This window comes from Salvelinus sp. IW2-2015, linkage group LG16 (genome assembly GCF_002910315.2).
Source record: "Salvelinus sp. IW2-2015 linkage group LG16, ASM291031v2, whole genome shotgun sequence".
NCBI lineage: Eukaryota > Metazoa > Chordata > Actinopteri > Salmoniformes > Salmonidae > Salvelinus > Salvelinus sp. IW2-2015.
The window spans coordinates 8,552,887-8,579,023 of record NC_036856.1 but is presented as its reverse complement, the minus strand read 5'-3'; the positions used below and the strand labels follow the sequence as shown (position 1 = coordinate 8,579,023).

At 43.6% G+C, this 26,137-nt stretch overlaps 1 protein-coding gene across 1 annotated transcript in view; it reads right to left on the bottom strand.

The window, feature by feature from the left end:
- Positions 1-24,070, bottom strand: part of LOC111975447 (guanine nucleotide-binding protein G(I)/G(S)/G(O) subunit gamma-7-like) — a 56,221-nt gene extending 32,151 nt beyond the window's left edge. Inside the window, exons 1-2 of the mRNA XM_070447498.1 lie at positions 23,972-24,070; positions 22,368-22,513 (exon numbers count right to left, since the gene is read on the bottom strand). The gene's annotated coding sequence lies outside the window, so the exon portion shown is untranslated. The remainder of the gene's footprint in view (positions 1-22,367; positions 22,514-23,971) is intronic.
- Positions 24,071-26,137: the final 2,067 nt, after the last annotated feature.

The following is a 26,137-nucleotide window of genomic DNA, read 5'->3' as shown; positions in this document are numbered from 1 at the left end:
CTGAGGAGTAACTGTCTCCCTAGTCTGAGGAGTAACTGTCTCCCTAGTCTGAGGAGTAACTGTCTCCCTAGTCCCTACCACCATAATAGGCACCTTTCAGACACAGCAACCCAAACGGCTGATTTGACTTCCTCTCTTCAAGAAGCCAAAGTGATCAGGTGGCAGACAGACGACATCCTGCAGCCTTCCAACGATCAGAGTAATTGTCTTGTTCAACTCCCCATTGTCCTGTTCTGTAGTCAAATACAGTAAGTGTTTTTAGTCTCAACGGTAAGGGAAGATAGCCTGGTCCCAGATCCGTGAGGTCTTGTCATTGTCAACCACAGGAGTTGGCAATAAAGCACAAACAGATCTGAGACCAAGCTAAAGGGCAAGAAAGAATGTCATGATCAAACCGCCCATAGGAATGAATGTTAAATTGACATAGATGTGTGTGTATTTTTTGCCTGAAATATCCCATTTATATGAACCAATGCAAGATTCGGAAAGTATTCAGACCCCTTCATTTCTTCCATATTTTGTTAGGTTACAGCGTTATTCTAAAKTGGATTACATTTTTTTTWAATTCATAAATCTACACAGAATACCCCATAATGACAAAGTAAAAACAGGTTCTTAGAAATGTTTGCACATTTATATCACATTTACATAAGTTTTCACACCTTTTACTCAGTACTTTGTTGAAGCACCTTTGGCAGCGATTACAGCTTTGAGTCTTTTTGAGTATGCTGCTACAAACTTGGCACACCTGTATTTGAGGAGTTTCTCCCATTCTTCTCTGCAGATTGGATGGGGATGTCAGGWTGGATGTGGAGCTTCGCTACACAGCTATTTTCAGGTCTCTCCAGAGATGTTTGGCTGGGCCCCTCAAGGACATTCAGAGACTTGTCCCGTAGCCACTCCTGCATTGTCTTGGCTGTGTGCTTAGGGTCGTTGTCCTGTTGGAAGGTGAACCTTTGCCCCAGTCTGAGGTCCTGAGCGCTTGGGAGCAGGTTTTCATCAAGGATCTCTCTGTACTTTGCTCCGTTCATCTTTGCCTCAACCCTGACTAGTCTCCCAGTCCCTGCCGCTGAAAAACATCCCCACAGCATGATGCTGCCACCACCATGCTTCACTGTAAGGATGGTGCCAGGTTTCCTCCAGACGTGACACTTGGCATTCAGGCCAAAGAGTTCAATATTGGTTTCATCAGACCAGAAAATCTTCTTTCTCATGATCTGAGATTCTTTACGTGCCTTTTGGCAAACTCCAAGCGAGCGGTCATGTGCTTTTTACTGAGGAGTGGCTTCCGTCTGGCRTCTTTATCATAAAGGCCTGACTGGTGGAGTGCTGCAGAGATGGCTGTCCTTCTGGAAGGGTCTCCCATCTCCACAGAGGAACTCTAGAGCTCTGTCAGAGTGACTATCAGGTTTTTGGTCGCCTCCCTGACCAAGGCCCTTATCGCCCAATTTCTCAGTTTGGCCAGCTCTAGGGAAAGTCTTGGGGGTTTTTAAACTTCTTCCATTTAAGAATGATGGAGGCCACTGTGTTCTTGCGACCTTCAATGCTGCAGAAATTTTTGGCACCTTCCCCAGATTGGTGCCTCGACACAATCCTGTCTCGGAGCTCTACAGACATTCCTTCGACCTCATGGCTTGGTTTTTGCTCTGACATGCACTGTCAACTGTGGAACCTACAGTTGAAGTTGGAAATTTACATACACCTTAGCCAAATACATTTAAACTCATTTTTCACAATTCTGAATTTAATCCTAGTAAAAGTTCCCTGTCTTAGGTCAGTTAGATCACCACTTTATTTTAAGAATGTGGAAATGTCAGAATAATAAGTAGAAAGTATTATTTATTTTCAGCTTTTATTTCTTTCATCACATTCCCAGTGGGTCAGAAAGTTTTACATTTACTCAATTAGTATTTGGTAGCATTGCCTTAAAATTGTTTAACTTGGGTCAAACGTTTCGGGTAGCCTTTCCACAACCTTCCCACAATAAGTTGGGTGAATTTTGGCCCATTCCTCCTGACAGAGCTGGTGTAACGTAGTCAGGTTTGTGGGCCTCCTTGCTCGCACACAGCTTTTTCAGTTCTGCCCACCAAATGTTCTACAGGATTAAGGTCAGGACTTTGTGATGGCCACTCCAATACCTTGACTTTGTTGTCCTTAAGCCATTTTGCCACAACTTTGGAAGTATGCTTGGCGTCATTGTCCATTTGGAAGACCCATTGCGCACCAAGCTTTAACTCCTGACGTGATGTCTGAGATGTTGCTTCAATAAATCCACATAATTGTCCCTGCCTCATGTTGCCATCTATTTTGTGAAGTGCTCCAGTCCTCTGCAGAAAAGCACCCCCACAACATGATGCTACCACCCCGTGCTTCACGTTGGGATGGTGTTCTTAGGCTTGAAGCCTCCCCCTTTTTCCTCCAATCATAATGATGGTCATTATGGCCAAACAGTTATATTTTTGTTTCATCAAACCAGAGGACATTTCTCCAAAAAGTATGATCTTTGTCCCCATGTGCAGTTGCAAAACCGTAGTCTGCTTTTTTATGGTGGTTTTGGAGCAGTGGCTTCTTCCTTGCTGAGTGGCCTTTCAGGTTATGTCGATATAGGACTCGTTTTACTGTGGATATAGATACTTTTGTACCTGTTTCCTCCTGCATCTCTAGGAGACAGAACACGTCTCCTTCCTGAGCGGTATGACGGCTGCGTGGTCCCATGCTGTTTAGACTTGCATACTATTGTTTGTACAGATGAACSTGGTACCTTCAGGCGTTTGGAAATTGCTCCTAAGGATGAACCAGACTTGTGGAGGTCTACAATKTTTTTTCTGAGGTCTTGGCTGATTTTCCCATGATGTCAAGCAAAGAGGCACTGAGTTTGAAGGTAGGTCTTGAAATACATCCACAGGTACACCTCTAATTGACTCAAATTATGTCAATTTGCCTWTCAGAAGCTTTGAAAGTCATGACATAATTTTCTGGAATTTTCCAAGCTGTTTAAAAGCATAGTCAACTTAGTGTATGTAAAATGTCTGACCCACTGGAATTGTGATACAGTGAATTATAAGTGAAATAATCTGTCTGTAAACAATTGTTGGAAAAATTACTTGTGTTATGCATAAAGTAGATGTCCTAACCGACTTGCCAACACTATAGTTTGTTAACAAGAAATTTGTGGAGTGGTTGAAACACGAGTTTTAATGACTCCAACCTAAGTGTATGTAAACTTCCGACTTCAACTGTATATAGACAGCCTTTCCAAATCATGTCCAATCAACTGAATTTACCACAGGTGGACTCCAATCAAGTTGTAGAAACATCTCAAGGATGATAAATGGAAACAGGATGCACCTGAGCTTAATTTCGTATCGCATAGCAAAGGGTCTGAATACTTATGTAAATATAGTATTTGTTMTWTTTTTTWATCGAAAAAACWGTTTTTGCTTTGTCCTTATGGGGTGTTGTGTGTAGATCGCTGAGGAAATTGTTGTATTTAATACATTTTAGAATAACACCATGCCCAGCGTGCGCCATCGTGCGCAAATTGATTTTGTTCCCCCCACACCAAACGCGTTCACAACACGCAGGTTGAAATATCAAAACAAACTCTGAACCAATTATATTAATTTGGGGAAAGGTCGAAAAGCATTAAACACATATGGCAATTTAGCTAGCTAGCTTGCAGTTGCCAGCTAATTTGTCCTGTTTATCTAGCTAGCTTGCTGTTGCTAGCTAATTTGTCCTGGGATTTAAACATTGTGTTGTTATTTTACCTGAAATGCACAAGGTCCTCTACTCCGACAATTAATACACACATAAAACGGTCAACCGAATCGTTTCTAGTCATTTCTCCTCCTTCCATGCTTATTTTTCTTCTTTGGACTTTATATGGCGATTGGCAACTAACTTTCATAATAAGGTGCATTACCACAACTGACCTCAGTTCATCTTTCAATCACCCACGTGGGTACATGTTCCTAAAAACCAATGAGGAGATGGGAGAGGCAGGATTTGCAGCACGTTCTGCATCACAAATAGAATCAACTTCTATTTTAGCGCCTAGCAACGCTGACGCTCGTTGGCGCGCGCGAGTAATGTGGGTGCAATGATTGAATAACATGTATGTGGAAATGTATATTGCAACGCTCGCGCACGCGATGTGACCGGTGTGGTCAGCATGTAAGGCTGTAACATAACAAAATGTGGAAAAAGTCAAGGGGTCTGAATACTTTCCCAAGATAATGTACATTTATTTTATTTAACATTTATTTAACTATGCAAGTCAGTTAAGAACACATTCTTATTTACAATGACGCCTACCCCGGCCAAACCCGGACGACGCTGGGCCAATTGTGCGCCGCCCGATGAGACATGCACCTATCTCAAGTTAGTATCGGGCCTCAATTGTCAATATTTCAATACAGAATAGACCGTGAGTGCTCCCTCCGTGAGCTAACATGCTGTTTCCCATGTAAACAGCAATTTTTCAAGCATCCTTTGTGCTTTTCAGAAAGGAGATGTTTCTTCCCCATTTAAAAGCTGAGCTGGCAGGGTCAGGTTGTCCTTGGACACAAAGCTAAGATAAGAACAAATGTAGTTAAAGTTCAATCAGGAAGGCTGGTCTCAATGGTCGTTTAACCTTATTCTACATTTAAGTAATTTAGCAACTTACAGTTAGTTCATTCAACTAAATATAGCTAGGTGTGACAACCATATATCACGGGCATAGTGGAAATAGATACAAACGTATCATCAGCATAGAGTCTTGTTTCTTCTCCTCTTTCCTGTTAGCCATGTGTTGAATGTCATTCACCTATTTACCTTATAGCCTATTAGCACGGCACAATCGTGCACATTCTTCACGCTTGCTGTTTAACCTATGGGCTCACTATCACAATTATCACCTTTCTCTCTCTCAACCAATGGGCATACATCTTGGGATGCATTTATATGTCGACTTAGCCTTGTTCTCTCACTTGCTGTTTTTAAGCAACAGTTTGAGACAACCATCCACCTCCCCACAACCACCAGCTATAATAACCTTCAGGCCCATCATTGGAACTCCTTTCCCCCAGCGGGAGGTTTCAATGCCAGCAGCCCTGCATAGGGCTACCTGCTACCACATCATCTGGCTCCGAGGAATTTCCCTCAGAGACAAGGCCGTTCCCCAAACTATTTAATAAAATGTCATATTGCATTCTGTCTTTGTTGTTCATTAAGTTAAGCCAGTACACYATTCAACTCGCTGGAAACATTCACAGGCTACAAGAGAAAATGTGGTAACCACAGATATGAACAAAATCATACTTTCTGCAGTGGCTAGATGATGTGAAATAACAAGATCATCAATTCAAAGAGGGACTTATTCAACCAACAACACACGGAATGAGTTGCAGCCAGAAGCGTCTCAGCGGTTCTTAGGCATCCCATCAGACGCCTGAGATAATACCTCCGCTATTTAACACAGGGGCGACTCCCGTGTAAATAGGCTTGGTATTGGGCCGCCACTTTCCCAGGCCTCTCCCTGACTGACTCCCTCTCTCATCTTCCCTTTCTCACAGCTCCCAGTCATGTGATACTGGGCACCCTGCCTGCTCAACACACACACTTTGCAAGCACAAACACACACACTCCTGCAGGCTGTTTTTGGGAGACTCTGGAATTGAATCCCGAAAGACTTTTTTTTTTTTTTTTTACATCGACAGTCAGGAAAAAGAGAGAATCTTTCTCTCATGAAATATGATTATTTGTTTTCCCGTCATAGCCAGCACTGGAGTTTCCCCCTAATAACATTAGGGAGACTTGTTTTGCAAGACTGACTTGACACCCTTTGTGGAATACCCCACTTACAGAGGTCAGTGCAACAGTCAAGGCTGCAGATGTTTTGAGTTGGTGAAAGCTGATTGGCTTTCTAAGTTTTTGGATTGAGTTTAAAGATGCACTTTTGCAGAAATCGCTCCACCTAATTTCAGTTTATGTGACAAAGGAATAGTGTAGAGAGTCATTGAACCATCTAAACCTCTGTGAAATATATTTTCAATAACGAAAAAAAAGTTGGTGTACAAAACCAAAAGTAAAAGAAGCAAAAATTACATTTAAGACCGGGAAGCATAGAAATAGTGCACATAAATCTGTTCTAACTCTTCTGAGACTTGCTTTCAATCAGATTTGGTCAGGTTGCCCCAAAAGGGACAAATTGCAGATTTAACTGAAAGGTGAAGGTGGTACTCGGGTAGGCCATCCTTCATAGTAAAACTCCAACATGATGAAGACTGGTTTATCATGACAGATAGAGGGGATCCTATTCAATTAAAACATATGCTCCTGCACAGCGAGAGAGCATGTTCAAATCAACCTGCCTATGGTGGCTATGACCAAACACAAGCACAAATACACATATAGTCGTGGCCAAAAGTTTAAAAAATGACACAAATATAAATTTTCAAAGTTTGCTGCTTTAGTGTCTTTAGATATTTTTGTCAGATGTTACTATATAATACTGAAGTATAATTACAAGCATTTCATAAGTGTCAAAGGCTTTTTATTGACAATTACATGAAGTTGATGCAGAGTCAATATTTGCAGTGTTGACCCTTCTTTTTCAAGACCTCTGCAATCCGCCCTGTCATGCTATAAATTAACTTCTGGGCCACATCCTGACTGACGGCAATGCTTGGAGTTTGTCAGAATTTGTGGGTTTTTGTTTGCCTCTTGAGAATTGACCACAAGTTCTCAATCGGATTAAGGTCTGGGGAGTTTCCTGGCCATGGACCCAAAATATCGATGGTTTGTTCCCCGAGTCACTTAGTTATCACTTTTGCCTTATGGCAAGGTGCTCCATCATGCTGGAAAAGGCATTGTTTGTCACCAAACTGTTCCTGGATGGTTGGGAAAAGTTGCTCTCGGAGGACGTGTTGGTACCATTTTTTTTATTCATGGCTGTGTTCTTAGGCAAAATTGTGAGTGAGCCCACTCCCTTGGCTGAGAAGCAACCCCACACATGAATGGTCTCAGGATGCTTTACTGTTGGCATCACACAGGACTGATGGTAGCGCTCACCTTGTCTTCTCCGGACAAGCTTTTTTCCGGATGCCCCAAACAATCAGAAAGGGGATTCATCAGAGAAAATGACTTTACCCCAGTCCTCAGCAGTTCAATCCCTGTACCTTTTGCAGAATATCAGTCTGTCCCTGATATTTTTCCTGTAGAGAAGTGGCTTCTTTGCTGCCCTTCTTGACACCAGGCCATTCTCCAAAAGTCTTCGCCTCACTGTGCGTGCAGATGCACTCACACCTGCCTGCTGCCATTCCTGAGCAAGCTCTGTACTGGTGGCGCCCCGATCCCGCAGCTGAATCAACTTTAGGAGACTGTCCTGGTGCCTGCTGGACTTTCTTGGGCGATTGAACAATTGAACCGCTCTCCTTGAAGTTCTTGATGATCCGATAAATGGTTGATTTAGGTGCAATCTTACTGGCAGCAATATCCTTGCCTGTGAAGCCCTTTTTGTGCAAAGCAATGATGACGGCACGTGTTTCCTTGCAGGTAACCATGGTTGACAGAGGAAGAACAATGATTCCAAGTACCACCCTCCTTTTGAAGCTTCCAGTCTGTTATTCGAACTCAATCAGCATGACAGAGTGATCTCCAGCCATGTCCTAGTCAACACTCACACCTGTGTTAACGAGCGAATCACTGACATGATGTCAGCTGGTCCTTTTGTGGCAGGACTGAAATGCAGTGGAAATGTTTTTTGGGGGATTCAGGTAATTTGCATGGCAAAGAGGGAATTTGCAATTAATTGCAATTCATCTGATCACTCTTCATAACATTCTGGAGTATATGCAAATTGCCATCATACAAACTGAGGCAGCAGAATTTGTGAAAATTAATATTTGTGTCATTCTCAACTTTTGGCCACGACTGTACACACACACACACACTCTTCTGACGTGCTTCCTGCTCTCTGGTTGCATCTTTCTGGGAAGCAGAGCACAGAGGAGTGTGGACACACACATAAGCACGGAAGCAGAGATCTGTGTGTGTGTTTATTTTTGTGTGCGTGTGTGGCAGGAAGCCCAAAACATGTTCAGCAGTGTCAGGCCGGTCTCGTACACACACACACAGTCATACARACATGGAGGCAATCTGGCTCGCATTAGGCACGGTGAAAGAGGTGGGCGAGGGCCTCTACATTATATCCCACCTCCTCCGCTCATTTCACCCTACCAGTCTCCATCCCGCCCCCAGGCCATGCGGCTCCATCCCGCCCCCAGGCCATGCAGCTCCATCGCGTCCCCAGGCCATGCAGCTCCATCCCACCCCCAGGCCAAGCAGCTCCGATGCCCCTCTTCCCCCTCCCTCCTTCCTACATTTCACAGTTCCGTTGGAGTTTCTGACTTTTATGTGCTGCCACCTTTGCAAAAAGCACCCCATTTTCCTCGACCTAATTGGACAGCACACCCTAATTTATATCCAGTTGTGTGTGTGTGTTGTGTGTGTGTGTGTGTGTGTGTGTGTGTGTGTGTGTGTGTGTGTGTGTGTGTGTGTGTGTTGTGTGGTGTGTCTGTCTGAGTGTGTGTATGTTTGTGTGTGTGAGCATGTGGATAAAAAATGTGTGTGTGTGTGTGTGTGTGTGCGTGCGGCCATGCGTGCATGTGTGCATGTGGATATAATGTACGTGCGTGGATGCATGTGAGTGTGTGTGCGTGAATGGGTGCATGTGTGTGTGTGTGTGAGTTACTACCCGTCACCACAATTTGCCTGCGTGGCGTTCTCTTTGATACCCTCTTTGTTCCATCAAAGCTCAATGGGTGTTACAGTAGTCTAGTAGTCTAGATGCCAATTAGTCCCCAATAAGAAGACCACACCAGAGCCATGTGGGCACAGACCATGGCACGGAGATAAAAGGACAGGCAAAGGAGAAACCTTAATAGTGCATAGCCTTGAACACGCACCAGCATCAAAGACGACTGAGGTTAGCTCGAGGACTAGACGAAGACCTTGCAAATGCAGACCATGAACTACGGAACAAAGTATTTACAGATTACGGTCTGGCTCAAAAACAGAAACCATATGAAAGTGCATAAAATGCTTAAAAATGTAGCAATTACCATATTGCACCTAAAAGTGTGTTTGCAAAGTCACCACAAGTTCTTCAAAAGATACCGTCAGAGAAGTAACAGGGGACAAGAGAGGTAAAGAGAATCTTCCTAAATCTCTTGCAAAGAGCCAGAGCAGGCAGAGAAATGGAAGGAAGAACGGAGGGAGGGAGCGAGGGAAAGGTAAGACTCCTGCCCTTCTCAGTGGAAATATGTTTGGGAGCAGAAACCTGTTGAACCAGGTGTGTAGCGAGAGAGACAGGTACAGCAGGACAGACCGAGAAAGGGAAGGTCACGCACAGGGAGAAAGGGAGGGCGATAGGAAAAAAGAGAAAGAGAGATCAGAGTGTACTCAGCTTTGGGCTACAACCCTGGGCATTGTACCAAAAAGTACGAACGAGGAAGCTGTGGAAAGCTTCTCTCCCACAGCCAAGACTTCAGACAAGACAATAAGAGACAGGATGTGTTGTGTGGTGGGTACACCCCATGGCTCAGTATCGAGTCCGGGGCCAATTCTTTCCCCAGCCATTATTAACTTCAAAGAACATACTAAAGACGATGCGGTACCGAAGTATCATTCTTTGAGCTTGATGTCGCCAAGAATTCCTAGGTAAAGGACGTAAATGACTATCCAAAGGAGTGTCATGGTATGCCTGTAATTCCTTTTGACACTATGCATACTTGCACACAAATTGCATTGAAAATGCAAATGGGGTGGTTTGTATAGGGCAGGCCTTGGGTGAACGAAAGGGAGTACAATTATCTCCCTGAGGAGGTGGGTGTATTTGCATACAGGTAAAGGTGATTGTTGAATGTGTTTTTTTAGCCCCCGGATGTACAGGGCCTTCAGAAAGTATTCATACCCCTTGACTCAGGGGCACAACTTTGGTTTTAGAAGTGAAGGGGGATATTACCTTACGTGAGGTCTGGGGGCATCTAAAGCTCATTTGCCTAGTTAAATAAAGGTTATATAAATATAAATGTAAAAAGCCTGCATTTCTACACAATCTAATATGACCCATGCCCCTTCTAGCTGGCTCTATTTAGAACAAAAAGTATGCCAAACCGCCCAGTCATAGAGCTATGGAAGAGATCATTATTAAATATGTTTAAGTGATTGAACTGAACTAGATCAAAGGTCATTTAATAATGAATATTGTGTTGCACCTTTAACCAATAGCCTAACAAATGAACAAACTCTTTAAAAAATGAAGTACAAAGACTTTCATATGGCCTTAAGACATCCTCTATATAAAATTTCAGCCTGAGCTGCCTGCACGCCCGACCCCCAACAGTCTAGTCCATAACTCAACTCTCTCCCCAATACAAATTCCTTTCACCTTTTTAAGTAAATCAAAAACAAACAAAAAACACCTACACCTACTGTATACATTAACACAAATAAACGGCACATCCTCCATATAATTAATATCATAGGCCGAAATACTGTAGAGCTCTCTTTACTTGCACACAATATAACAGGGTCACCTAATCCTGCCCCTAGGGGTCCACTGCCCTGCAGCGCCACAACCCAATACACCCCACTCAGCTTTAGGATCTCAGTGAAACATTCTTTATTGGTTTCAAGTGTGTTAAGCCAGGTATTCCCAAACTGACATTTCTATGTACGGGTTGCCCAAAAAGTGACAAATTGCAGATTTAACTGAAAGGTGAAGGTGGTACTCAGGTAGGCCATCCTTCATAGTAAAACTCCAACATGATGAAGACTGGTTTATCATGACAGATAGAGGGGATCCTATTCAATTAAAACATATGCTCCTGCACAGCGAGAGAGCATGTTCAAATCAACTTGCAGTGGAGTTCCGCGTATGGTGGCTATGACCAAACACACACACACACACACACACACACACACACTCTTCTGACGTGCTTCCTGCTCTCTGATTGCATCTTTCTGGGAAGCAGAGCAGAGGAGTGTGGACACACACATAGGCAGGAGGAAGCAGAAATCTGTGTGTGTGTTTATTTCTGTGTGTGTGTGTGTGTGTGTGGCAGGAAGCCCAAAACATTTTCAGCAGTGTCAGGCCGGTCTCGTACACACACACAGTCATACACACATGGAGGCAATCTTGCTCGCATTAGGCCCAATACACCCCATTCAGCATAAGGATCTGAGTGAAACATTCTTTATTGGTTTCAGGTGTGTTATAAACCAGGTACAGTATTTCCAAACTGGGGTATGCGTAACAGTGACAGTTGTGAATCTGATGCAGCCGAAGAGCTACTGACTGGCCCCTTCCCCGGGAAAGCACTGAACAACAGACAGGGACGTTGGACCATCGAAGAGGCGCAAATAAAATGATAACTACATTGATTTGGGGTTCAATTATATTGGGAGTAGTGCCTTTGCTCAGCCACAGTGTGCCATATGTGCAAAAGTACTATCTCACAACTCGATGAACATTTAGAAACAAAACATTCCAATTTGAAAAATAAGCCACAGGAGTTTTTTGAGCGAGAATTAAGACGACTTTCGAGTAGTAAGACATGTATAAAAGCAACAGATACCATTAATAAGAAGGGGATAGAAGCGTCTTATATGGTGAGCTACCGAGTAGCTAGAACAGGCAAGCCCCATACTATTGTGGAGGACTTAATTCTTTCTGCTGCCGCTGATATGGCTGGGACAATGCTAGGGAAAAAGACCAAAAAAACTATACAGACAATGCCTTCATCAAAAAACGCTGTTTCACGATGCATCAGTGACATGCAGGAGATGTTTTGAAACAATTACTGTTTCGCATACAAGCCAGGGAATTCTATGCGTTACAGCTGGATGAGTCAGACGTGGCGGGCCTGGCACAGCTCCTGGTATATGTCCATTATGTTTATGAGGGTCAATTAAGGAAGACCCGGCTAGGTGCATCCTGTTTCCATTGATCATCCTTGAGATGTTTCTACAACTTGATTGGTGTCCACCTATGGTAAATTCAATTGATTGGACATGATTTGGAAAGGCACACACCTGTCTACATAAGGTCCCACAATTGACAAAAACCAAGCCATGAGGTCGAAGGAATTGTCCGTAGAGCTCTGAGACAGGATTGTGTCGAGGTACAGATATGGGGAAGGGTACCAAAACATTTCTGCAGCATTGAAGGTCCCCAAGGACACAGTGGTTGCCATCATTCTTAAATGGAAGAAGTTTGGAACCACCAAGACTCTTCCTAGAGCTTGAGTTTGCCAAAAGGCACCTAAAGACTCTCAGATAATGAGAAACAAGATTCTCTGTGATGAAACCAAAATTGAACTCTTTGGCCTGGAGGGAACCTGGCACCATCCCTACGGTGAAGCATCCCTACTCCACTATTCAAATCTATCTAGTCCTACAGTGTACCTCAGGCCAACAGCCTAAAAGGATGTGACAGCACCACTTAACATACCCTGTAACTCTTCTAAATGTCCCAGCTCTGCAGATTTTGCTGCAAAGAGACAATCATTAGATCACTTGTTTTGGTCGAAAAATTGCAACATTTACTTGGAGCTAACTCTGCAAATCGCACTGCTGGGTGAATCAATCAATAATATAATAATACTCTTAGCCAAAATGTGTATCTTTAATTTACAATCTGTAGAAAATATGAGAATAGAAAGGTTCAGAACTTTTGTGAAACATCACAGCACAGTGAAATAAATTCAGAGATAGATGAGATACATGGGAGGGGTTGTGGGTAGCTGAAGGCTGGGACTAAAAACAGACAAAAGATAACTAAGGTAAAATATACTGTCCATAAAATGTATATAGTATGTATAAGCTGGAAGTAGAAGCCTAACTATTGTTGTCCATTAGTTTAATCCAATTAGGGGAGGAGTGGCAGGGGAAAATAATAAAGGAAAATATATATTTTTAAAGATATACACTACATGAACACAAGTATGTGGACACCTGCTCGTCGACCATCTCATGCCAAAATCCTGGGGATTTATATGGAGTTAGTCCTCCACTCTTCTGGGAAGGCTTTCCACTAGACGTTGGAACATTGCTGCGGGGACTTGCTTCCATTCAGCGACAAGAGCATTAGTGAGGTCAGGCATTGAAGTTGGGCATTTAGGCCTGGCTCGCAGTCGGCGTTCCAAATCATCCCAAAGGTGTTCGATGGGGTTGAGGTCCGGGCTCTGTGCAGGTTAGTCAAGCTCTTCCACACCGATCTCGAGAAACCATTTCTGTATGACCTCACTTTGTGCACTGCGGCATTGTCATGCTGAAACAGCATGGGCCCTCCCCAAACTGTTGCCACAAAGTTGGAAGCACAGAATCATGTAGATTGTCATTGTATGCTGTAGCTTTAAGATTTACCTTCACTGGAACTAAGGGGCCTAGCCCGAACCATGAAAAACAGCCACATACCATTATTCCTCCTCCACCAAACTTTACAGTTGGRACTATGCATACAGGCAGGTAGTGTCCTCCTAGCATCCGCCAAACCCAGATTCGTCCGTCGTACTGCCAGATGGTGAAGCGTGATTCATCACTCCAGGTAACACGTTTCCACTGCTCCAGAGTCCAATGGCGGCAAGCTTTACACCACTTCAGCCGATTGGCATTGGCATTGCGCATGGTGATCTTAGGCTTGTGTGTGGCTGCTTGGCCATGGAAGCTTCAGCACTTGGTGGTCCATGTAGTGTATACTTTAATCACTCTACCAACTAACCCTATACTCATTAAAACTCATCACCTTATTATACAACTTTAACCCTATCTGATCCTACCCCAGGCCAACAGCCTGAGCTGACGGGACACTACCACTCAACACACGCTGTAACTCTTCCGAAGTCAAATCTCCTATCCCCAAGTACTTCTTTGCAGCTGCCACCACAATATCTATTTTCTGTGATTTGCGTTCTATTTCTGCAGTACGGTATAAACCCTACTGATGGTAATGATTAAGGTTAGGGTAAGGGTTAAGTTTAGGGTTAGGATAAGAGTTGGGGTTAAAGCTAGGGTTAGTAGATAGTTAGTTTAAATGTTACTGATAGTCTTGTAGAGCATCTTCAGATGGACCACCAAAATAGTGTTACTGCGTTTTCAATGCATGCTGGTCATTACTCTGTTTGCTCACTTCAATTTGATGGACCTACGGATGGTGGATGCTACGGCTACATTTCCCAATTCAGCAGAAACTTGCATAAAGAGTAACACGGTTGACATTAGCACAAACACACACATATATGGGAAAGCTAGGCTAACACAGGCACACTCACAAAGCAAGGCAGGCCGCACGCATGCAGATAACGACAAAGGTCATAACGTTCACACCGTCATAACGTTCGATTTCTGTGTCTCAAACAGCTCCTGTAAAAACACAGACAGACAAATGCAACAAAAAAAAAGGTAGGTTCATCCATTTACCACCTAGCACCTTATTTTCAGCAATACAATGCTGGCATCTGTCATAGATCAAACACAGCATTCGAATAGAAAAGCATATTTTGACAGAGCACCGAACACTGGTTGAATGAGATAGGATAAGCCTGCATGGTATTCTCTTGCACAAAGAGGGGAATACCGTATTCCCTCATGCTTACGGTTCTACAACTGACACTGTGGGAAAAGGAGACCGTTTGGCCTCTGTTCCTCTCCTGCCCTTTACCAGCGATGGTACACTTCCTCTACCAGACATTTTCTCTCCACTCAACAGCTTTCTTTCTTTCTTTCTTTCTTTTCTCTCTTTCTTTCTATTCTTTTTTTGTGTCTCCATCTTTGCAGTTCTTGAGCAGAGAAGATACAATGGCCGTCTGTCTATGAACCTGTTTCCTGAGTCATCGGTCGACATGGGACTGAGGGAAATAATGACATGGGCCCGGTTTCCCGATAGCGGTGGAATTTAGGCTGACGAGTGTTTTAACAATGCATCGTTCCCACAACAGCCGAAGATGTAACACGCGTTTCCCAAAACTCCACACAGAAAGAACTTTCGCTAAGAGCGTCATTGGAGAATGTGTCGATAGGCTACTGATAGGATCGAAAGAAAGGCAGCGCTGCTCTCGGATCAGCTTACTCCAGTCACATCTTACCTGAATAGTATACACTGATTGTACAAAACATTAAGAACACATTCCTAATATTGAGTTGTACCCCCCCCACCCCCCACGAAGTGCAGCTTTAGTAACAATGGTTCTCTTTGAATTATTTGTTTCGATATCTCACAAGTGGGATTCACCAGAATTAGCTCGAAGAACCAACCATAGATGTCTGTCGGAGACAGTGGCGAATGAAGGAGCCCCTCCCCTCATACTAAAGAGCCAATTGCCCGCCCTCTGATCATTCTCGTTCTTCTGAGTCAGGATGAGGTAAAAGAAGGGGAGGAGGATGAGGCCGTGGACAAAAAGCCCGACCAGAACAGTGATGGTGTACCAGCCCAGCTTCTTTCCAAGAGTAGATGGGTCCTGCATGTCCAGTATTTTTCCAGCTACGAGAAATATGATCCCAAATGGAAAATATCTGTCCGGAAATGAAAAAACGAAGAACTGTGTTTCACTGTTGTTCAATAAACACATCCAAAGACTGTCTATACAACCTACAAGGAACTGCCAAAATAAAGGAAACACCAACATAAAGTGTCTTAATTAATAGGGAGTTGGGCCACAACGAGCAAGACTGTTGATGGTTGTGGAAAAGGTGCCACTCCAGAATCATAGGTGTTAAATTTGGTTGAGATCTGGTGACTAAGACAGCCATTGCATATGGTTTACATCGTTTTCATGCTCATGAAACCATTCCGTGATCACCCGTGCCCTGTGGATGTGAGCATAGTCATCCTATGGGGGCTTAGCCATGTAATAGCCAAAATAATGGTCTGCCCAGCATTTTTATACATGACCCTAAGCATGATGGGATGTTAATTGCTTTAAATAACTCGGAAACCACACCTGTGTTGAAGCACCTGCTTTCAATAAACTGTATCCCTCATTTACTCAAGAGTTTCCATTATTTTGGCAGTTACCTGTAGCTCTCCTCAGCCTGACTTGATCTGTTTCCTGTTAAACTGTTCACAGGTGTGCCATCCAGTTTATGCCCAAGCGCAGGTTTTTCAGCTACTAAAAATTTAAAAAATGCTCGCAAGAGTGTGAGGAAGTTCAGCATGCTCAAGAATGATCAGAGGGCAGGAAAGTGGCTGTTTAGTATGAGGGGAGGGGCTTCCTCATTTGCCACTTGACCTGTCTGTCTCCAACAGACTTGTATAATTGGTTCTTCGAGCTACATAGAGATTCTGGTAAATCCCACTTGTGAGATATCTCACTCATAATATCAGAGATCCGGGGTTACACAAGTAAGCTTATGTGTTGGGAAACATCTCAGGGCCCGTATTCACAAAGCATCTTCAAAAAGGTCCTAAGAATCCTGTTAAAACCTGTTTTAAGACAACAACACAGTCTGAACCATGAGTAAAATCCACTCATAAAAGTTTCTCAGCTGGTAATCACGACAGTTTGAGGTACCGCAAGTTATGGAGATGGCGCCTATTGACAATGTTGCAAATTATGGGGACTAAACAATTGCCATGAGGCATCGCCAGCTGTGCACGCTTCAAATGTTGCAATGATAAAATGTTTGATATCATTTTGGCCTGACACAATCACTTTGCCTACTCTTAATTATTGGCTAATATATTGGCATGGATAACCCTTTTTCTAAAAGCAATTCTGATGGTTGTTAAAAGCGGAATTTTGATAATTATACTGTTATATCAACACACTCGTCACTCCTGTTTAACAACTCCAAATCGCTTTGGTACAGTTGGCATCAAACACAAAGTTAACATAGGCCCTAGACGCCTTCAATTGCCCAATTTACAGGCATGCCAAATTTTAGCATATTTATTAACAACGTGATATTGCGCTTAGGGTTGCAAAGTGAGGGTATATTACTGGAACTGTTCTAATTCTACCAGTAAACTACCATAATTTTGGTATCTTTCAAAGATTTTATGTAATCTCTCACAAGACACCTAGTGGCCTTTTTAGGGTACTTCAGATTATCACAGGTGTCTGTAATTATCTCTGGCCCCCGGTCAAACTGGTGGCAGTTGTGAAAAAAGTCAATAGTTGGACAAGTTCCGGAGGTAATTCAAAAATATTGGCATTGTTGATTACATGCTTTTTTCATTAATTACGCTATTTTCTCTTGAACTGTATGGTCTATCTACTAGAAACTGTTGGACATCATGGACACAGATATTGTAAAAAAATCACTATATATGAATACATTTTATAAAAGTTATTAAAGTATTAATTACCAAAATTACTGAAGATTATGATAATTTTGGTCAATTATTGGTAGCTTTGCAACACTAAGGGTTAACTTGAAATAACATGATGTACTGTAGGTTATTTAGCATATCATGTGAAATCATTTTCAAAACCGCTAGAGATACTGTTGCATGTAGGTCTAGACTATTTATGATCATATAGTAATATCAAAACAGTCTTTGATCAACTCCAACGCAACTGCATGTGGCGCAGGAACCACTGCCTCGCTGCATTTTCCTATTATCAGGACACCTGCTGGTAACTCTTAAATGGTTAGGACAGCTCATGAGGTGTCCTAAATATCTGTTGACTAGGTCTGACTCTTATGACTAAAGAGGCTTCATGCATAGCTTTTATTTTTACCCATAAGAGTCGGAGGAAAATGTATCTATTCCAATTTCCTACCTAAGCTTTGTGGATATGGGCCCAGAGATTAAACAATGCTCCTACGAATGTTCTTACAATGAATTTAGCCTTAAGGAAACCAGGCCCAGGTATTTCTCCCAATGCAAAGTTTTAATTCTTGACGTTTTTTTCTCAAAGGGGAATAAGCCGAAAGTATAAAAGCAAAGCTACAACCGGAAATTGTCTTCACTATAGTTAATCTATATTTATTTGGAGGACTCTGAGGAAGTCGTCAGAGTCCACTTGGGCTCCCGAGGGGCGCAGCGGTCTAAGATACTGCATCTCAGTGCTAGAGGCGTCACTACAGTCCCTGGTTCGATTCCAGGCTGTATCACAACCGGCCTTGATTGGGAGTCCCATAGGGCGGCGCAATATTGGCKCAGCGTTTTCCGGGTTTGGCTGGGGTAGGCCGTCATTGTAAATAAGAATTTGTTCTTAACTGACTTGCCTGGTTAAATAAATGTTWAAAAAAKKWWTWTMTAATAAAAGGTGAAAGCGCTTCCCATATCTGCAAAACTAATGCTCAGGTTTTATACACATTTTACTGTATAAATACATAACAGCACCCACACACGTGTCAACATCAACTACTTATCATTCTGTTCCAGGGAGAATCATTCAAAAGAAAATGTTAGTTAGTATCCTTACCTGAGAATGTCTAATCACATAGTTGCATTGAAAACCTCCCAAAAAATGTTGGTCTGTTTCCAATGTTCGCTATTCCCATTGATTAGGAGAATAACATACAGTACATTGTTCTCGTCGGATATTGGATGCATTCTAGTTACTGTCCGTGTGCTTCGGCTGTACATTACTTGGGTGACATAAGAACTTCATTAGCAAATTGGCTCTTCAAACCTTGCATGACCGACTGTGGACTAGAGACATATAATGGCAGTGAAAATGTCAAGGAGGGGACTGGAGTGGAGATTGTGGTAGACTCACTGAGTCCCTTCCGTCCTCCACAGCAGCGGAAACAAAGCACAGAACCTATCGGAAGCATCCGCTTACTGGTTAACACTGGCTACCGCTCTCGCCCACACATGGAGGAGGAGGAGGAGGAGGAGGGGGAAATGAGGGGAGAAAGAAGGAGGAAGGATGATTGTTAAGCACAGTGGTGATGTGGAGCAGGGTTGGGGATTTTGCCACAGAGATTTAATGAGCAAGCTCCCGGCAGAACCACCACGACGCATGGTCTATTCAAACAAGCTGCACTCGTAACAGAACAAGAGGGAGGTGCTTGCACAACACACACTTGTATTGATCCTGATGGTCAAACAATGTGCAAACACCTTTTCGTGTCAAAAAAGTGGCTCAATACTCGCTGTGTGTTATACAGCTGTAACACAAGCCTTGCAAAAAATGTTTTATAAATAAATGTGCAATTAGGATTGTGCGTGCAATCGTAATTGCACCGCAGGCAGGCACACTGCTACCACTAAGACAGAGAACGCATCACAACCCTTTATAGTGCACTAGTTTTGACCAGGACTCATATAGGGACTAGGGTGCCATTTGGGACTCAGCCAGACAAAACACTAACGACTGCATATAGAAACAGCTCACAACTGTGATTCTGTTCAGTAGTCATTTAAAATGTGGCACAAACTAGATATTTTTCCATGCAAGTCAATTGCTTGTTTTAAACCGAATCATTCAATTCATTGTTCACAGAATAATATATTAGATAAAGCACCCAGAAAACAGAACAAATGAATGTTACGGTGACCCTAATTCCTAACCTTTAAAACCTACCAGGACCTTTTTAGGAACCAAGGACAATTAGCTGGCAACACATGGGTGGGCGTGGGTGTTGGCGAGGGGGGGCAGAAGGCTACACAGCGATAGCTCTGCCAAGTAGTGCCAACAGCTGCAGAGAGGCTGGCTGTGATAACCGTGTGTGGTTGTGTTGTGTGTGTTGTGTGTGGTGGTGTGTGTGTGTGTTGTGTGTGTGTGTGTGTGTGTGTTTGTGTGTTTGTGTGTGTGTGTGTGTGTGTGTGTGCGCGCGAGAGCGAGAATGACAAACCACATTCCCTCCACTCTGCTGCGACACTGTCAGTAGAAGTGTGTGACCCAGAGACCGGTGCAACCATATAAGGAGAGAGGAGGAAATTAGACCAGGAAGTGGGAAGTCCTGCTTGTGTGGAGCCACGTGGTTTCCAGTATTCTGATGCGGTCACTGACAAACATGGGCCAACACACACACACAGCAAATAACTGCATCTGAACACCACACATAGCTTACAACTGCCAATAAAAACATTGCGCTAAAGTCAATTGCAAGAACAAGACAGTGGGGAAATTAGGCGAGCCTGGTGTGGTGTTCCCCTCAACCTTGGACAACCGTTTGGGCAATCAGGTTAATTAGTGCATTTCCAATAATGACACTAAGCACTGTGTTGCAATCTCAACAGTACTGCCATGGCGTACAATGTCCGCAATAATTGTAATGCTCACACGATGACGTGTGTGTGTGTGTGTGCACGCGCGCCTGTCTGTCTGGCAGTCAGTCTGTGTTTGCGAGTGCCTACTGTATGTGCGTGTCTGTGTGCACGTGTACACACACAAATATGCATACGGAGCCAGACACGCACTGTATGTCTGGCTTGGCCTGTCCGTGGTTTGGCTGGAACATAGCAGGGGGCCAGCGTGGCTGGGCTGTGCTCTATAGACGCCTTGTGCATGCAGAGATGACACAGACCAGTCAAGGCAGCCACTGACGTCTCCAATCCCAGAGTCGACGCACCACGGCTGGGCACCCAGCCACCCCGCCTGCACCCTGCTCCAGCACTGACTCCATGCAGCAGACCTTGAGACGGACATACAGTACAGTACTAGATGGCCCAGGGTCTACTGACAATAAAATGGGACACTACCAGTTCAGTATCTCTTCCTTGTCTACGGTCTTAGTCTTATCACAAGGGCTACAGCATTGYCTGCCATTCATTCAGACTCAAGTCTTTATCCAGGCTTAGGCATAGTTCTAGACGCAACAATTCCGGAAATGTATTTAGACTGAATACAACATGAATTGGGGTTCATTATCTGTATTTTGCAGAAGGGTTAACTATGTTTTTGAAAGAGGTACATTCAATTTCCCATTCATTCATTCCCTGAATTACACAGTTGAAGTGAATGGAGCATATCCTGTCCTTCAAATGGGCATTGCCGATGTGGACGTGATAGGTTGCTAAGGAAAATAGGAAATGTCCGTGCTGCTGAATGTCACAGTAAAGATGTCAGGAATCAGGATTGTGTATGCCACAGTTTGTTCCTCAGAAGGGAGGCTTGTGTTTGTAAAAGTCAACAAGCTGATAAGATAAGACCTCAGGCCCAGTTCAACCGACTGGCTGCAGGCTTGTTGGCTGCGTTTCTGAGTCAGACAGAGCACTCGTATCATGCTGTGAGAATGTAGGCCTACATTTGAATGGATTAAATCAACAAAACTATAATTGACACCATTTCATTTCTATTCAACAATGCTTCTTTCTTACTCGTTCATTATTSAGTTATTAGGGCACTTGTCAATACGGTTTTGCAAGGTGGTATCTGTTCTGCTATGTTTGCAGGTGTATGCATGTTCAGGCATGGTGTGTGGGGGTTGCTTTGCCAGCATCATTGTAAGTGAACCAGACAGAAAAAACAACATTGACCTTCAAAAGGTAACCTTTTCTCACAGTAAATAATCCACATTGGTCAACCTCAAGTTGAGTCACAATAGAAAACCTCATGGAATCCCTCTCTCTTTGCTGTCCGGGTAAAATATCATCACATTTGAGATCATATTCAGAGATGAGCCGGCAGGCAAAGCCCACTCACAGCGTCACTCACAGACCGCGCTAGAATCTTCCTCTACGGTGCAGCTGTAGTCAACCACACACACACACACCACACACACACCCATACTCTCTCACTCTCTCTCCTTCTCCCACGCGCAAAGTGCCCTCTGGGGGCCGTATAACTTTTGAGATTATAGACACCCCCCTTCACACTCCCACCCCCGCTAATTGTTCTCTTTGACGTACACAGGCGTGCTGGGGTGTGAGGATGACACACAGGCACACACAACACAGGCTATGCCTAATACCATTGTATTATCACTGTTGAAATCATTGTGTGATTCTGCTTGTGTTCTCAGCCATCTGCTAACACCGTCCTGCTTACAGGCGCAGTACTTCACTCAGTATAGTGCTGAAATAAAGCAATGAACCATCTTTGTAGCTTTCTACTGCGTACAATTACTGCTGCACAAGTGACACCTGCACTACAACAGAAATGTAGTAGAAACATTCGATTCATGTATTAACAGCAGCAGAGGTCAACTGAAAAAAATGGTGTTTTGTCCTTACAATTTGCACTTGCAACCCTGCACCCAAAGAGAGCATGCTAATCATTTAGCGACACATTAGCAATCAATCAGTCCAAATCCAATGTATACCCAGGGATCACATATGCTAATTAGCTTGACAGCTAATTCTTGTACAGCGTACAGGTTGTGCACGGTCCAAACCAATGACTAAAACAAACAAGTCTCAGCTGTCTTCATCTCCTCAGTGGCTGACTTAAATCAGGGGGGGCGAGCCAAAAGACACTCACTCTGATCATGCCTCTCTCTGTCGTTGCTCATCATGCTGTCCCGCGTGCTCTCTGGCTCTCCGACGTAACCTGTGTCACCTTCCACCAGGCCAGAGGTTTACAGGTAAACACAGCCTGTGCAACGCTGATATGGATCCTGACTGCACCTGATGGAGGGAATTTATATTAATGAAGACACATATAGACATACTGTGCATACTGTATATATATATATATATATATATAAAACAATATGGCCATGATGAACACGCAACAATCAAGGAGAAAAAATACACAACTACACACACGCCAAGAAATCAGAAATTACCGTGCAATAAAAACAGTTCTGTACTGTAAAAAAAGTTCTGTACTGAGTTACTGTACTGTATTGTAAAAATGGCAAAAAGCAGTATAGAATAGCCTTATACTTGACAGTTTACACACAGAGATAAATAACAGCGTGTCACAATTTCGATTTTTACTGCCATAAAAAAGGGATTATACCTGTACGTGGATATATTGGTGCCAGGCCTATTAGCAGGTAATAATATGGTGTTTTTACAACACATTGTAGGCACACACGTGTCCCGTCCCAATTTATAAAGTCCATTGATTATAATAAATTGGGGGGGGTGCTTATATTTGTTCTGTTACACACTTGTAATATGTGTCTTGCATATCCCAACTCCCCCTGAGACACCCACCCCCAGGGAGTAGGGTAACAGCCAGGGTCACCATTGTACAGCACCGCTGGAGCAATTATGGTTAAGTGCCTTGTTCCAGGGCACAGGGACAGATTTTTCACCTTGTGGGCTCTYTAATTCGAACGATCGACCGACCTTTCAGTTACTGTCCCAATGCTCTAACCTCGAGGCTCCCTGGGGACAGCTCACGAGAACCGGGGCTAGGGTGACAATGTCAGCCGAATGCCAGTGTGGAAATAGGAATGCAACATGAGCGATAAGGGAGGAAGAAAACGCACACGGTCTCAGCATACAGCGGCTCTTGTCTAAGAACAACAACAACTACCGGTAGAGAGAGAGAGGGAAAGCCCAACTGAGGCAGGCTCGGGCTGGTGTGTATGTGGTCTTTCACATGTGATATGATGAAAACTCACTTCTACACACAGACACACACACACACACATTTTGCAATTCTTAAAATGCATTGGATAGGCAGAGGTTTGTTGCCAGGGTAACAACTCTCAGCTGCCCAGAACACACTCTCTCTCTGGTATAGTGAAGGGGTGATTAAAGCCACTAACTGAATTCAAATTGCGGTCATGTCTCCCATTCATATCCATTCCTTTTCCTGGTTCATATGAACCGGTTGACTTATAGGTTAACACTGGCTGCTCATCCAAACTGACCACAGATCAGCCTTACCCCCAGGGGCCCAGCAGGTCACAGAAGTCAATGCTCATTTGAACTGACTGTAGGAGGAAGAGCCATGCATGACCTGGAGGTACTTGGCATCCTGACTCTCTTGCACTATTTTTCTACCATTCTCAATTTTTTTCCCCTCTCCCCTGCTTTCTGCATCTCCCTCACCATTTTARTCAATCTGTATCTCTCTCTGCCCCAGGTGTGACTCTCTCTCTCTCTCATTCACACAAACACACCCACCTCCTCTTCTCTGAGTATGACAGTGAGCGGATGATGACGTCAGCAGCTCCGACCCAAAGTCCCTCTCTGATGTCATCAATGCTGGACAGAAGCGTTATCTGCAACCTCATGTTATAAGACACACACACCACAACTTTAATGAACACACAGGCACGCATGTATACACACACACACACACACACACACACAACACACAACACACACACCACACACACACACACACACAACACACACACACACACACACCACACAACACACACACACACCACACACCACACAAACACACACCACACACAACACCACCAGCCACCATCAGTACTGTATTACCTTGGGGAAATACAGTACTTGTCACGTTCCTGACCTGTTTTCTGTTGTTTTGTATGTGTTTAGTTGGTCAGGGCGTGAGTTGGGGTGGGCATTCTATGTTTTGTGTTTCTATGTTGGGTGCAATGTGTTGCCTGATATGGTTCTCAATTAGGGGGCAGGTGTTTTACGTTTCCTCTGATTGAGAACCATATTAAGGTAGGCTGTTCACACTGTTTGTTTGTGGGTGGTTGTCTTCCGTGTCTGTATGTCTACCACACGGGACTGTTTCGTTTGTCGTTCGTGTATGTAGTCTGTTCCTGTTCGTAGTCTGTTCCTGTTCGTAGCGTTTTCGTATATTGTAAGTTCTCAAGTCCAGGTCTGTCTACATCGTTTATTTGTTTTGTAGTTTGTTAAAGTGTTTTCGTGTTTCGTCTTTACTTGAATAAATATCATTATGTCCACATTCAATGCTGCATTTTGGTCCGACCCTTACTCCTCCTCCTCATCCGAGGAGGAGGAATTAGACAGTCGTTACAGTACTGATAATAATGTCATTGTAACTAGCATTTATGATGAAAGAATGAGCCCAACATGAAAAAGTGCCATCTGAAACAGATACCAGATAATACGTAGAAGAAACGGTGAGCTACAACACAATAATACTATGGCTCCCTCCTGGTCAGCTGGGACCTTTACGGCTTTCTCTTAGTTGAGTCACTGTGCACTCGAGTCTGAAAAGACGTCAGCGGCTGTGAGTAAATTCCTATCGGCAAAATTGTGGCCCTGAATCACCGATATTACAACTGTATTGTAGCTCAGGATCTGTTATACCCCCATATTGTGGGCACGGAGTGATTCAACAGCAATCGAACAGACACAGTGTACATTTGAGTGTGTCTTCAGGCTTGAGAGGAGGCACTGAGGCAGTGATATTGACTTGTAATGATCTGAGGGAGGGGGACTGTATTGACATGGGCTAGTAATAGAAGTTGAGCACTTAAGATGGGGAGATGGGGAGGGAGAGAGAGAGAGAGGGAGGGAAACAGAAAGAGAGGGAGGGCTGTGGAGGGAAAAGGTTGAAGAGTGTGTGTCTTTTCTGCCGCTCTGAACTGGCGGGAAGGGAGCGAGAGAGAGTGCGAGGGGACGGAGCCAAATTGGAAGTAACCCTTAAACAACAATATTCTTCAAGAGGTACTTGGAGACCACTAAATCAATCAAATCAATCAAATGTATTTATAAAGCCCTTCTTACKTCAGCCGATGTCACAAAGTGCTGTGATATTTACTACTACTCATATTTACTACTACTGTAAAACGTATTTACCACTGCATTTTAAACAAATAGGAGAATAGTTGAAATTGGCATTATTTAGGAGACCCTCCAAAAGTTTGAATTAWGTTGCATTTAGGGGAGCTAATGTCTCATTCAGGGGAGCTGAGCCCCCCTGGCTCCCTTGTCATTTGCACCATGGTCTGAAGACTCTACACTTTCTCTGCACACTTTGAGTTGAGTTGAATTGTATATTTTGAGTTGAGATTGTTAATTTACTATAAATTGTTAATTTAACATAGCCCTTACATTTCCAAAAGATTTTTGATTGAAATGAAGCGCTCATTGATTCATTGCACACATAGAAAAAAAATTACCTTCTATCCACTTTCTGATTCTGTCAGACCAAGACAGTGTGATTTCCAGCATACAGACCATGGAAATCCCCTCAGCCTCAAGGTGCAAGGTGTTTATATTTAAAAGAAGGGCGAGTAGATCTGGACAGATGTTTAGCTCCACGGTTTGAGTCAAAAAGGGAGAGTTACTTAAAGTCCCAATGCCATTTACTGGAACCCCCCCCCCCCCACCCAC